At 46.0% G+C, this 14,577-nt stretch overlaps 6 pseudogenes; 1 reads left to right on the top strand and 5 right to left on the bottom strand.

Annotated features, from left to right (window-relative positions):
• The first annotated feature begins 427 nt into the window (after window positions 1–427).
• Window positions 428–633, top strand: LOC141150904 (U2 spliceosomal RNA; annotated as a pseudogene).
• Window positions 634–8,424: 7,791 nt separating this feature from the next.
• LOC141150913 (U2 spliceosomal RNA) lies at window positions 8,425–8,630 on the bottom strand (annotated as a pseudogene).
• A 2,283-nt stretch (window positions 8,631–10,913) lies between these two features.
• Window positions 10,914–11,022, bottom strand: LOC141150856 (U2 spliceosomal RNA; annotated as a pseudogene).
• An 839-nt stretch (window positions 11,023–11,861) lies between these two features.
• On the bottom strand, window positions 11,862–12,067 carry LOC141150921 (U2 spliceosomal RNA; annotated as a pseudogene).
• Window positions 12,068–12,686: 619 nt separating this feature from the next.
• LOC141150965 (U2 spliceosomal RNA) lies at window positions 12,687–12,789 on the bottom strand (annotated as a pseudogene).
• Window positions 12,790–13,350: 561 nt separating this feature from the next.
• On the bottom strand, window positions 13,351–13,551 carry LOC141150962 (U2 spliceosomal RNA; annotated as a pseudogene).
• Between the last annotated feature and the right edge of the window lie 1,026 nt (window positions 13,552–14,577).

Below are 14,577 nucleotides of genomic sequence, written 5' to 3'. Positions count from 1 at the left end.
GTTTTTTTGCTTGTTCAGTACATATTCAGAATGAAGTATTTATGGCGCAATGTTATTATATAGTACACACGACTACAGAAAACATGTAGCATCTATCCTAGGTACAAATATGACCCAAATGGAGAAATATATAGAGTGTAGGGAGCCTCCAGACTGGGAAGCAGTTTGTTCATTAATTAGTTATCCTCCATACCCCCCACCGGTCTTGAGCCATTTGGTACATTGGGGGGGGAAGAATTTGTGAAAATAGGTGGACGTATGCAGATTAAAAATGTGTGGGGTGCTTCTGCAACAAGCAGTATAGTTGTGGGTTTTAAGGTGTCTATTGATGAACAACATGTCTTCCTAAGGGGAGTCTGTCCCTATCCCTACAATGGGTTCCTTCTTGGGGCCAGGGTGCAGCCATAGGCCAAAACCAATTCAGGTAATCGCTTCTCGACCTTTTGGCTAAGATCAAGTGTAGTATCTTTTTTTATCAGTTTAATATCTGATACGTCCCCTATATGTCCACCTATTTTCACACATTCTCCTCTCCTCTCCCCCCTAATTTCCCACGCGCCTCAAGACCTGGAAGGGTGGGGGGTAGAGTGGGTAACTAATTATTGAACAAACGAGCAGCGGTCCCCCCTGCTTCCCATTCTGTAGGTTTCCTAGAGACTGAAGCTGGCTGCTGCAGCACAGCTAGATAAAAGCCAGGAGCCCATTATGACACATGCAATGTCTGTTCCATTCCTCCATTCTTGCATTATTCCATTGTGCCCTTGTTAGGGGGCAATGGAACAATGGGACAATGTAATAATGAAAGAATGCAAGAATGGATGAATGGAACAGACATTGTACATTGCACCTGTAGGGAGCATACAGACTTGGAGGCAGGGGGGACCGCTGCTCGTTTTTTCAAAAATTCTTCATCCTAGTCTCTAGGCTTCCTTCAGACTGAAGCTGGATGCCCCCTGAGGAAGTCAAGTGATGAATCGTGCGTAGGGGACGAGGGACTTTGCATCACGCTGGTGCCTGCTTTGGATTTTTGCTGCGGTATGTTACCATTGTTATTTTGACTACTAGAACTTATAATTGATTATGGATTAACATACGGGTTAACAGCTATATATTAGCACACTTTATAAATAGCAGAATATCCTATGCAGATGCATACCTTGGATTAGATGCAATTCATAGTCCCTCACAGTTTGGAGGTGCTTTTTAATTTGTATGTCCTTATGTGTATTTAAAATAATAAACTTTGTGTTTGTTGAATCAGTTTGGTCTTCGGTTGTATTTATCGGATACAGACCAAATTATTTGATATCAATGGTTATGTTCTGTCAGCAACTCTATTAGAGTTTGTAGGACAAATATGTTTTTTTGATTATAATTGAAGATGGATGCTGCAGCATTGCCATATAAAAGCCAGGAGCCCATTATGACACGTGCAATATCTGTTCCATTCTTCCATTCTTGCATTCTGGCATTATTCCATTGACCCATTGTTCCATTGCCCCCTAACAATGGGGCAATGGAATAATGCAAGAATGGAATAATGGAACAAACATTGCACGTGTCAAACTGATAAGAAAAGATACTACACCATTCTTTCTACTCTTATGCATTATTTCACGTTTAAGTTTCTCCATTTTGGAATTCCAGATAAACAAAAAAATACATCTAAGAGGTAACAAAACTGTCTTAACAATTAAAATCTTCCCTTCTATCGTTAATAATCTTAATCCCCAGAAAGATGTTTTCTTTGACATTTTTTCCAAAACAGTTTCCCTACTAAGCGTGCCATCGTTCTCCTTATTAAAGAAAATTCCCCAAATTTTCACTATGTCTCTTTTTAACATTATCTGAGGTAGACGGTATCCCAGTTACCAATAATCAAACATTCCGTTTTATTAAAATTCAATTTAAAACCAGACGCCTGACTAAAAAACTCTGTGCACCTTACCGCCCTCCGGAGGGAAGCAGGGTCTGTGCACACAACTGTCACGTCATCCATATAACTGAAAACTTTAATTTGATTTCCACCTCCACCTAGAATAGGAACCCCTCTGATCACCTTGTCCCTTCGTAATGAACACAGGGGTGGTTCCATGGCACAGATAAACAACAATGGCGAGAGAGGGCATCCCTGCTTCACTCCGGGCTCCAAAGGCACTCCATTTGTTAAAAAAACCATTAAGAGAGATTTGGCTAAAACAATATAAAAGCATAATACAATGTAAAAACACATTAGGGATAGCCACTCTCTGTAAAACATTAAAAAGAAATTTATGAGAAACCCTATCAAAAGCTTTGTTAAAAGAGCAAGATTTTGATCCCGATCCCTAGAGTACCAGATTACATCAAGTATCACATTAAGAACTTCAGCTATACTTCTACCTGGTACACCACACACTTGCTCTGGTCAGATCAACTTGGCTTTTACTGTTTTTAGACAATTTGCGATAATTTTAGCTAGTACCTTGTAATCTGTGTTAAAGAGAGTTATAGGTCTCCAATTCACCAATTCTTTCCGATCTCCTTTTTTATAAATCAGAGACACCACTCCCCTCCTCCATGACCACGGCAACTGTTTATGACGCGCCCCCTGGGCCATATTCTTTAGGGGGAATATCCGGAGCCGGATCAGATGGGAGTTGTAGTCTTCCGAGTGGCTGTGACCCGGTCCGTGCCCAGGGTGTCAAACTCAGTTGTATGTGGCAGTCCTACAGATGTTATTAAGTTCTTTATTGTCGACTACGCCACCCGTTGTATTGCGGTCACTATGGCAGGGTCCGCTGAGGCTGATGGTGTAGGTGCAGCTTTTGGTGGTATAACCCCCAACGGGTGGGGTATAGCCTCAGGGGGTCAGGTGCAGAGGATGGGGGTTGTGGTGGTGCAGCATAGATGTTAAAAGAAGACAGAGTCGGGTTGTGCAGTTTAGGGTATTTACTCACTGCTGATGTTCCGGTCACTCCAGCTTCAAGTGACCACCCGAGCCGTGCTGCGTCCACCAGGTCCTGGATCCAGCCAACCCCCAAACAAGTCCGGAGCGTGACCCTGAGCTCTCCTTCTGTCCTTTCCTCTGGCCGTCCCCACAAGTGATCCACCCAGGTCCAGCTCCCTCGGGCCTTCTGTTGGGAGACCCTTGGCCTTGGGTTCCCTGACCCTCCACGTGGTATGCCTTCGGGGTGGATGTGGTGGGTGGCCGTGGCAGACGCTGCCCACGGCCTCCGGTCTCTGGCTAGGGTGTGCTTTTGCCCCCACCAGCTTGGGATCCGGTACCCTTTTGCCAACTCTTCACCCGCTGATGGACTTTGGGTTCTCAGAGTTCCTTTTCTGTTTCCCCCTCTGGGTCTTTCTTGCTTTCTCCTCTCTCTCTCTCTCTGGGGCTTCTCTGCTCTCTGCTCTCCTCCTCTGCAAAGACTGACTGACCCTGATCTTTGATGGTGCCCACCTTATATACACCCTCTATGTGTGAGCTCAGGCAACCAGCACCCAATGAGCTCCTATCTTTACCCAGGCTGCTCCCCCTATCTGCCCCTACACTACTTGGGATGTACCACCCCCCTCCCACTCCAGCCAGGAACAGACTCGGTCGTACCTGCACATTTCTAAGTGGGAGTACCGTCGGTCTGCTCCTCGGAAATGGGATGTGTGTAGTGCTTGCAGCCTACCGAGCTCAGATCCACACTCCATCCTTACCCGGGAGTGGAATATCACACCTCTGGGTTGAGGTGCAATACCCCTGTAGCAGCCGAATCCTCAGGGTGCTACATTTACAAACAAAAACATCTTTAAATAGCACAAAAAGGTCCTCTTTTAAAATGTCCCAAAAAGTAAGATACAATTCTACAGGCAACTCATCACACCAGGTGCTTTCCCTTTTGAAAAACTTTTAAAGGTAACATACAGTTCTTCTAAAACAATATTTCATTCTAAAAACACCTGATCAGCAGAATTCAGCTTAAAATCAAGGACATTAAGAGCTTTAGATAAAAAGGACTCATCAACACACTTTTCACTAAAAAGAAGCTTATTAAAATGAAAAGCAGCTTTTAGCATTCCTGACATAGATGTTTCTCCCTCTAAGTTAGTAATTATTTCTCTTCTATTCATAACTTTTTTGAAAAAGAAGCACGAACACTTTTCCACCTCCTCCAAATGTTGCACTCTAGAATTAAAAATTATCTCCTTCCCTTTCTGATCTATGCATACTTGTATTTCTGCTTTCAACTCTGCCATATCTTCATCTACCTCAAAACCCAACTCCTTAATTTTAAATAGTGTCTGCATTCTAGTGTTCAAATCATTAAAACATTGTTTCTTTTCCCTAGCTTTCCATCTTCCTACCAAAATAAAAAACATTTTAACCTTTTTTTTTACATTTTCCCACCAGATTGGCATTGGAATGCCAGGAGGTCTCTGCTGTTGCCATCCACGATAAGCCTTACCAAACTGTTGTCGAATCTGGGGGTCCTCCAACAGGTGAGTACCCAACCGCCAAAGACCCTTATTAACCCTCTGTTTATCTTGATAATTAAGGTGCATCTCTAGAACCCTATGATCAGAGAACACATTTGGCGTTAAAACAAACTGTAAAGGATTAAAATCTTCAGATAAAATAAAAAGTCAATCCTGGAGGACACTCCCCTTCCAGACCACGTATAACCAGGGTCTGTTGGCGAGAGCGCCCTCCATGCATCACACAACTTAAAATTAGTTAACATATCCATAAGCAGGTAAGTTGACTTATCTAGTTTACGGAGAGGATCACCACCTCCCCGCTGTTCTCTTACATGCAAACAATTAAAATCACCGTCAACTAAAAGAGGAGATGATCCGGTGCAAAATAAAGGCAAGACCTCAAAAAGTTGAATCCTCTCCTGCTTATCGGGAGGGGCATAAACATTCATTATACGAAACATAAAACCATTAAAGTTAAAATGCACCAATATAGTCATGCCTGGTTATATTTCTATTACATCATTTGTAATAATATTTGTTCCTCAGCAAAGCAATCCTACTCCCGCAGACTTATTTTTATTTGAACCGGACCACACAGAGGGGCCCAGCTTCCAATCACTTTTAATGTCATCATATTTCAAATCATATTGTAGGCCACATTCCTGTAAAATACAAACATCGAAATCAATCGTCTCAAGATATGAAAATAAAGCAACCCTACAGACTGGGCTCTTTAATGATCTCACATTAAGAGAGATGAGTTTCAAGGTAGGCATCCGAACCCAGAGGATGAATCATCCATAACATCATTTGAATTGAAGACTTGGATTTCCTCCTCAGATGACACACTGGAATCGACCCGATGGTGGGGTCAGAGGCCGTAGTCGGATAGGTCACAGTCCCCAGCCAAAGTTCTCCTCGATTCAGATTAACTTCCGGTGACTCCGGGCCTTTTACACTCCGCCTTTTCTTTCCACTAGGCTCCACCAAATCACTGGAACAGTCATCGTCGTCGTCTGCTGGCGGGGTCTGGTCCATCTGGGAAAGATCCCCCTGCACAATCCGCTGGAAAATCACCTGAAAAAAAAAAAACCCTGGTCTGGCTGGCAAGTCTCCCTGAAGGACCCCGGGGCCATCGATACGGGCCCCCTGCAGCCAACTGTGCAGGGGCACCCAGCTCCAACCCAACAGGGCAAATAAGAGTCGTCGAAGCAGAGGTTTCCCCCTGCTCCGACACAAGGGTGGTCGAGGTGTCCTTTACCTCCATACTTTTGGCCTTCGCCGTAGGAGCAACAGGCTTCCCTTTCGAAGCTCTGACCACCGATGCCTGTCTATCAGTTGGAGCCAATGGACGAATCGGCCCAGCCCTAGAAGATTATTTAATACCTTGGGCTCCTCCGGATCTTCCAGGAGACCCTGCAGCCTCGGCGTAGGTCTGGGATTTTGCTCTATTGGGGCAGTTCCGGAACATATGCCCGTCATAACCGCAGAGATTACATCTTCTGCCCAGAGGACAATCCTTCATTTGGTGCCCATAGTGGCTACAGTTGTTGCAGCGGTCCACCTTTCTGTCTCTGCAAGATGTCTGTGTATGTCCCATCTTTCCACAGTTCCTACAGGACATTGGCATTCCGGGATAAAACAAATACCCTCTGCTCTTACCAATGACAAAAGTTGATGAAGAGTGCTGCATTCCCCCAAATCCGTTAGGATCTCTCTTCAAACACACCAAGAACTTCCTCTTGCCACACCAAAATCCCACAGCGTTCATGACTTCTCCTTGGTAGCGCAATTCATCACAGTGGTGCCGCAAGTAAGTAGCGATCCACGTCCACATAGGGATCTCATCATATGCAAATAGGAGACAAAAAGTTAGATCATCAAGTTTACCTTTTGCACCAGTTGTTGGCAGCATCCCTTGGTCTTAAAGGTGATAGTGTAGGTTCCCTTGTATTCATTATCCTGGAAGCAAAATGTATCTCTCCTCCGGAACTCCAAGACTCCAAGCAAGATCTTATGGCAAATGATGGAAAGATTCTTCAGCTTCCTAGCGTCTTCACGAACTTCAATGCGCATAGTATTCTTCATCCGGGCATCACCCGATGAGTATGTAAGTGTGGCACCCCAGGGGTCTGGTTGCCACAGTAATAGAAATATTATGTCTGAGAGCAAGTGGGAGGCTTCTCTGGTCAGGAGCCCTAAGCATGCAACACTGCCTGCCCAGACCTGGGAGGGGAGGAATCTGCCCTTATAAACTGGGTCTGGGGCGGGATTAAGTCAGTCAGAGCCTAGTGAGTGAAGTCCCAGACAGAGACGCAGTCAGGTCTGGAGGACAGCAGACACAGGGAAAGCAAGAACTAGGAGCTCTGTAGGAGCAGGAGCGAGTGCCAGAGGCTGGAAGCTAGATAGCTCGCCTTGGCTGAAGACACTAAACCCGGACACAGAGTCCGAGGCTGTGGGGACATCCAGGTCCAGCAGCAGAATCCAACCGGCAGGGGATTCCATGTCCTCTGGCCATAGAAGCCCGGAGGCACGGTCACAAGCAAAGGACCAGCACCGCCATCGTGAAGCGGAGGCTAACGGAAGGCCCCAAGTCACCGGCCATACGGGTGAGCACCACACGGTATACTCAGGGACGTGGGCTACTTCTACCCGCATAGAGCAAGGTAGCCAGGAAAGAGTGCAGATAGTCGGGGAGGCCTACAACTCCACCTGGCCAGGGGAGATCCTACTTGCTTACAGACTGACCAGGCCCCTACTGCTAACCAGTACTCCCGGGAGGGTCTGCGTTATTCCATCAGTAAAGACCCTGAACTGCACCACACGTCTCTGTGTTTCATCGCCGCACCAGCACCATCAGTACTGGGACGCTCACACCATCACTCCCATCATCCACACTAGCTGCCCTGAGGCAATACTTCTCCCGTGGGGAGTTATCCCATACTTGGCTGCGCTTACAACATCATCCTCAGCGGTCTGCAGCGCAGCGGCGGTCCCCACTGACCGCAATCCACGGGTGGCGGAGTCGGACATTGTTATTACCTAAGACTGCCACTGGTTTGACCGCCCTGGGCACGGACCGGGTCACCGCCACACTGAGACTACAACCCCCAGCGATCCGGCTCCGGGTATCCCCTGCACAACACAGGCCCAGGGGGCGCGTCATAAGTATAGTCGGAATTCTCCACGAAGAAAAGCACACCGACTGTAAGAAAAAAAAGACATAAGCCTTTAGGTGATCACCCCTTGTTGCCCCCAGACTAATCCTCTCTCTCAAAAGCAGCAGGGGGTGAAGTCCCTCCTAAGAGAAACAATCCCCGCAGGCCAAGAGAGAGGGTACCGAGGGCACCTAAATCGACCAGACCACACAGGAAAACCTGAAAGATTGTGCCAAAAGGCCGAGAAGCGATTACCTGGATTGGTTTTGGCCTCTGGCTGCACCCTGGCCGCAAGAAGGCACCCATTGTAGGGATAGGGACAAACACTCCCCTTAGGAAGACATGTTGTTCATCAATAGACACCTTAAAACCCACAACTATACTGCTTGTTACAGATCCACCCCACACGTTTTTAATATGCATAAGTCCACCTATTTTCACACATTACCCTCCCCTCCCCCAATGTCCCACGCACCTTAAGATGGGTGGGGCGGGGGTAGAGAGGATAACTAATTAATGAACAAACGAGCAGTGGTCCCCCCTACTTCCCAGTCTGTAGGCTCCCTACAGACTGAAGTTGGCTGCTGCAGCACTGCCAGATAAAAGCCAGGAGCCCATTATGACATGTGCAATGTCTGTTCCATTCTTCCATTCTTGCATTATTCCATTGTCCCATTGTTCCATTGCCCCCTAACAATGGGACAATAGAATAATGCAAGAATGGAACAGACATTGCACATGTCATAATGGGCTCCTGGCTTTTATCAAGCTGTGCTGCAGCAGCCAGCTTCAGTCTGTAGGGAGCCTACAGACTGGGAAGCAGGGGGGACCGCTGCTCGTTTGTTCAAAAATTAGTTACCCTCTCTACCCCCCACCCTTCCCGGTCTTGAGGAACGTGGGACATTAGGGGGGAGAGGAGAGGAGAATGTGTGAAAATAGGCGGACATGTAGGGGACGTATCAGATATTAAACTGATAAGAAAATATACTACACTTGATCTTAGCCAAAAGACCGAGAAGCGATTACCTGAATTGGTTTTGGCCTATGGCTGCACCCTGGCCCCAAAAAGGCATCCATTGTAGGGGTAGGGACAAAGACTCCCCTTAGGAAGACATGTTGTTCATCAATAGACACCTTAAAACCCACAACTATACTGCTTGTTGCAGATGCACCCCACACGTTTTTAATCTGCATGAGTCCACCTATTTTCACACATTCTCCCCCTCCCCCAATGTCCTACGTGCCTCAAGACTGGGTGGGGGGCAAGAGAAGATGACTAATTAATGAAAAAACGAGCAGCGGTCTCTCTCCTTCCCAGTCTGTACGCTCCCTACCGACTGAAGCTGGCTGCTGCAGCACTGCCAGAAAAAAGCCAGGAGACCATTATGACACGTGCAATGTCTGTTCCATTCTTGCATTATTCCATTGTCCCATTGTTCCATTGCCCCCTAACAATGGGACAATGGAATAATGCAAGAATGGAAGTATGGAACAGACATTGCACATGTTATAATGGGCTCCTAGCTTTTATCTAGCTGTGCTGCAGCAGCCAGCTTCAGTCTGTAGGGATCCTACAGACTGGGAAGCAGGGGTAACCGCTGCTCGTTTGTTCAATAATTAGTTATCCTCTCAACCCCCCACCCTTCCTGGTCTTGCTGCGCGTGGGACATTAGGGGGGACAGGAGAATGTGTGAAAATACGTGGACGTACAGTACAGACCAAAAGTTTGGACACACCTTCTCATTTAAAGATTTTTCTGTATTTTCATGACTATGAAAATTGTACATTCACACTGAAGGCATAAAAACTATGAATTAACACATGTGGAATTATATACTTAACAAAAAAGTGTGAAACAACTGAAAATATGTCTTATATTCTAGGTTCTTCAAAGTAGCCACCTTTTGCTTTGATGACTGGTTTGCACACTCTTGGCATTCTCTTGATGAGCTTCAGGTGGTAGTCACCGGAAATGGTTATCACTTCACAGGTGTGCCCTGTCAGGTTTAATAAGTGGAATTTCTTGCCTTATAAATGGGGTTGGGACCATCAATTGTGTTGTGCAGAAGTCAGGTGGATACACAGCTGATAGTCCTACTGAATAGACTGTTAGAATTTGTATTATGGCAAGAAAAAAGCAGCTAATTAAAGAAAAATGAGTGGCCATCATTACTTTAAGAAATGAAGGTCAGTTAGTCCGAAAAATTGGGCAAACTTTGAAAGTGTCCCCAAGTGCAGTTGCAAAAACCATAAAGCGCTACAAAGAAACTGGCTCACATGAGGACCACCCCAGGAAAGGAAGACCAAGAGTCACCTCTGCTTCTGATGATAAGTTTATCCGAGTCACCAGCCTCAGAAATCGCAGGTTAACAGCAGCTCAGATTAGAGACCAGGTCAATGCCACACAGAGTTCTAGCAGCAGACACATCTCTACAACAACTGTTAAGAGGAGACTTTGTGCAGCAGGCCTTCATGGTAAAATAGCTGCTAGGAAACCACTGCTAAGGACAGGCAACAAGCAGAAAAGACTTGTTTGGGCTAAAGAACACAAGGAATGGACATTAGACCAGTGGAAATCTGTGCTTTGGTCTGATGAGTCCAATTTGAGATCCTTGATTCCAACCACCGTGTCTTTGTGCGATGCAGAAAAGGTGAACGGATGGACTCTACATGCCTGGTTCCCACCGTGAAGCATGGAGGAGGAGGTGTGATGGTGTGGGGGTGCTTTGCTGATGACACTGTTGGGGATTTATTCAAAATTGAAGGCATACTGAACCAGCATGGCTTCCACAGCATCTTGCAGCGGCATACTATTCCATCCGGTTTGCGTTTAGTTGGACCATCATTTATTTTTCAACAGGACAATGACCCCAAACACACCTCCAGGCTATGTAAGGGCTATTTGACCAAGAAGGAGAGTGATGGGGTGCTACGCCAGATGACCTGGCCTCCACAGTCACCAGACCTGAACCCAATCAAGATGGTTTGGGGTGAGCTGGACCGCAGAGTGAAGGCAAAAGTGCCAACAAGTGCTAAGCATCACTGGGAACTCCTTCAAGATTGTTGGAAGATCATTTCCGGTGACTACCTCTTGAAGCTCATCAAGAGAATGCCAAGAGTGTGCAAAGCAGTCATCAAAGCAAAAGGTGGCTACTTTGAAGAACCTAGAATATAAGACATATTTTCAGTTATTTCACACTTTTTTGTTAAGTATATAATTCCACATGTGTTAATACATAGTTTTGATGCCTTCAGTGTGAATGTACAATTTTCATAGTCATGAAAATACAGAAAAATCTTTAAATGAGAAGGTGTGTCCAAACTTTTGGTCTGTACTGTATATGGGACGTATCAGATATTAAACTGATAAGAAAAGATACTACACTTGATCTTAGCCAAAAGGCTGAGAAGCGATAACCTGAATTACCGTTACCTTTAAGCCTTTAATGTTCTTCAAGACATCAACGCAAATTTGGTCCAAACCGATTTCTTCTTCATGACCTGCAGTCACCTTCAGACGGACCGAGTCCTCTAATCCACATGCTTTCTCCACCATTTTTACAGCAGATAAACATAATCGCCGCTCAATCGCACACTAGAGTCCCACAGGGGGAAACCTGGTCACAACTGCCCTCCAAACAACACCAGCAGCAGAAAAACACCACTGATCTTGCCGAAAGGTCGAGAAACGATTACCTGAATTGGTTTTGGCCTATGGCTGCACCCTGACCCCAAAAAGGCACCCATTGAAGGGATAGGGACAAAGACTCCCCTTAGGAAGACATGTTCATCAATAGACACCTTAAAACCCACAACTATACTGCTTGTTGCAGATGCACCCCACACGTTTTTAATCTGCATAAGTCCACCTATTGTCACACATTCCCCCCCCCAATGTACCACGTGCCTCAAGACCGGGGGGGGAGGTAGAGAGGATAACTAATTAATGAATAAATGAGCAGCGGTCCCCCCTGCTTCCCAGTCAGTAGGCTTCCTACAGACTGAAGCAGGATGCTGCAGCACTGCCAGATAAAAGCCAGGAGCCCATTATGACAGGTGCAATGTCTGTTCCATTCTTCCATTCTTGCATTGTTCCATTGTCCCATTGTTCCATTGCACCCTAACAACAGGACAATGGAATAATGCAAGAATGGAAGAATGGAACAGACATTGCACGTGTCATAATGGTCTCCTGGCTTTTATCTAGCTGCACTGCAGCAGCCAGCTTCAGTCTGTAGGGAGTCTACAGACTGTGAAGCAGGGGGTCCGCTGCTCGTTTGTTCAATAATTAGTTACACTCTCTACCCCCCACCCTTCCCAGTCTTGAGGCGTGTGGGACATTAGGGGGGAAAGGAGAGGAGAATGTGTGTAAATAAGTGGACGTTTAGAGAACGTATCTGATACTAAACTGATAAGAAAAGATACTACACTAGATCTTAGCCAAAAGGCCAAGAAGCGATTTCCTGAATTGGCATTGGCCTATGGCTGCAAACTAGCCCCAAGAAGTCACCCATTGTAGGGATAGGGACAAAGACTCCCCTTAGGAAGACATGTTGTTCATCAATAGACACCGTAAAACCCACAACTATACTGCTTGTTGCAGAAGCAACCCACATGCTTTTAATTTGCATTAGTCCATATATTTTCACACATTCTCCCCCTCTCAATGTCCCACATGCCTCAAGACACAGGGGGGGGGGAGGGGTTAGAGAGAATAACTAATTAATGAACAAACGAGTAGCGGTCCCCCTGCTTCTTAGTCTGTAGGCTCCCTACAGACTGAAGCTGGCTGCTTCAGCACTGCCAGATAAAAGCCAGGAGCCCATTATGACACGTTCAATGTCTGTTCCTAACAATGGGACAATGGAATAATGCAAGAATAGAAGAATGGAACAGCACGTGTCATAATGGGCTCCTGGCTTTTATATAGCTGCGCTGAAGCTGCCAGCTTCAGTCTGTAGGGAGCCTACAGACTGGGAAGCAGGGGGGACCTGCTCGTTTGTTTAATATTTATATACCCTTTTTACCCCCCACCACTCCCAGTCTTGAGGTGCGTGGGACATTAGGGGAGAGAGGAGAGGAGAATGTGTGAAAATAGGTCGACATATAGGGGACGTATCAGATATTAAAATGAAAAGAAAAGATAATACACTTTATCTTAGCCAAAAGGCCGAGAAGCGATTACCTGAATTGGTTTTGGCCTATGGCTGCACCCTGGCCCCAAGAAGGCACCCATTGTAGGGATAGGGACAAAGACTTCCCTTAGGAAGACATGTTGTTCATCAATAGACACCTTAAAACTCACAGCTATACTGCTTGTTGCAGACTCACCCCACACATTTTAATTTGCCTAAGTCCACCTATTTTCACACATCCCCCCCCCAATGTACCACGCGCCTCAAGACTGGGGGGGGGTAGAGAGGGTAACTAATTAATGAACAAATGAGCAACGTTCCCCCCTGCTTTCCAGTCTATAGGCTCCCTACAGACTGAAGCTGGCTGCTGCAGCACTGCCAGATAAAACCCAGGAGCCCATTATGACAATTGCAATGTATGTACCATTTTTCCATTCTTGCATTATTCCATTGTCCCATTGTTCCATTGCCCCCTAACAATGGGACAATGTAATAATGCAAGAATAGAAGAATGGAACAGACATTGCACGTGTCATAATGGGCTCCTGGCTTTTATATAGCTGTGCTGCAGCAGCCAGCTGCAGTCTGTAGGGAGCCTACAGACTGGGAAGCAGGGGGGACTACTACTCGTTTGTTCAATAATTAGTTACCCTTTCTACCCCCTCACCCTTCGCGGTCTTGAGGCACGTGGGACATTAGGGGGAGAGGAGAATTTGTTAAAATAGGTGGACGTATAGGGGACGTATCAGATATTAAACTGAAAAGAAAACAGACTACTCTTGATCTTAGCCAAAAGGCTGAGAAGCGATAATCTGAATTGGTTTTGGCCTATGGCTGCACCCTGGTCCCAAGAAGGCACCCATTTTAGGGATAGCGACAAATACTCCCCTTAGGAAGACATGTTGTTCATCAATAGTCATCTTAAAACCCACAACTACACTGCTTGTTGCAGATGCACTCCAAACTTTTTTAATAAGTCCAACTATTTTCACACATTATTTCCCCCCCAAATGTCCCACGTGCCTCAAGACCTGGGGGGGGGGGCTAGAGAGGATAACTAATTAATGAACAAACGAGCAGCGGTCCCCCCTGCTTCCCAGTCTGTAGGCTTCCTACAGACTGAAGCTGTCTGCAGCAGCACAGACAGATAAAAGCCAGGAGCCCATTATGACACGTGCAATGACGGTTCCATTTTTGCATTATTCCATTCTCCCATTGTTCCATTGCCCCCTAACAATGGGACAGTGGAATAATGCAAGATTGCAAGAATGGAAGAATGGTACATACATTGCACGTGTTATAATGGGCTCCTTGCTTTTATATAGCTGTGCTGCAGCAGCCAGCTTCAGTCTGTAGGAAGCTTACAAACCTAATAATGAACAAACGAGCAGCAGTCCCCGCTGCATCCAACTCTGTAGGATCCCTACAGGTTCAATGTGCAATGTCTGTTCCATTCTTTCATTCTTGCATTCTTTCATTATTACATTGTCCCATTGTTCCATTTCCGCCTAACAATGGGAAAATGGAATAATCCAAGAATGGAAGAATGGAACATACATTGCACGTTTCATAATGGGCTCCTGGCTTTTATCTAGCTGTGCTGCAGCAGCCAGTTTCAGTCTGTAGGAAGCCTACAGACTGGGAAGCAGGGGGCACTGCTGCTCATTTGTTCAATAATTAGTTAACCTCTCTACCCCCCACCCTTCCCGGTCTTGAGGTGCGTGGGTAATTAGGGGGGGAGAGGAGAATGTATGAAAATAGGTGGACGCATAGGGGACATATCAGATATTAAACAGATAAGAAACAATGGAACAATGGAATAATGCAAGAATGGA

Source organism: Phyllobates terribilis, unplaced genomic scaffold, assembly GCF_046119375.1.
Source record: "Phyllobates terribilis strain yellow unplaced genomic scaffold, ASM4611937v1 Scaffold_5__5_contigs__length_657084704, whole genome shotgun sequence".
Taxonomy (NCBI): domain Eukaryota; kingdom Metazoa; phylum Chordata; class Amphibia; order Anura; family Dendrobatidae; genus Phyllobates; species Phyllobates terribilis.
The sequence above is the reverse complement of the archived record's forward strand: the minus strand, read 5'-3'. Positions and strand labels throughout refer to the sequence as shown.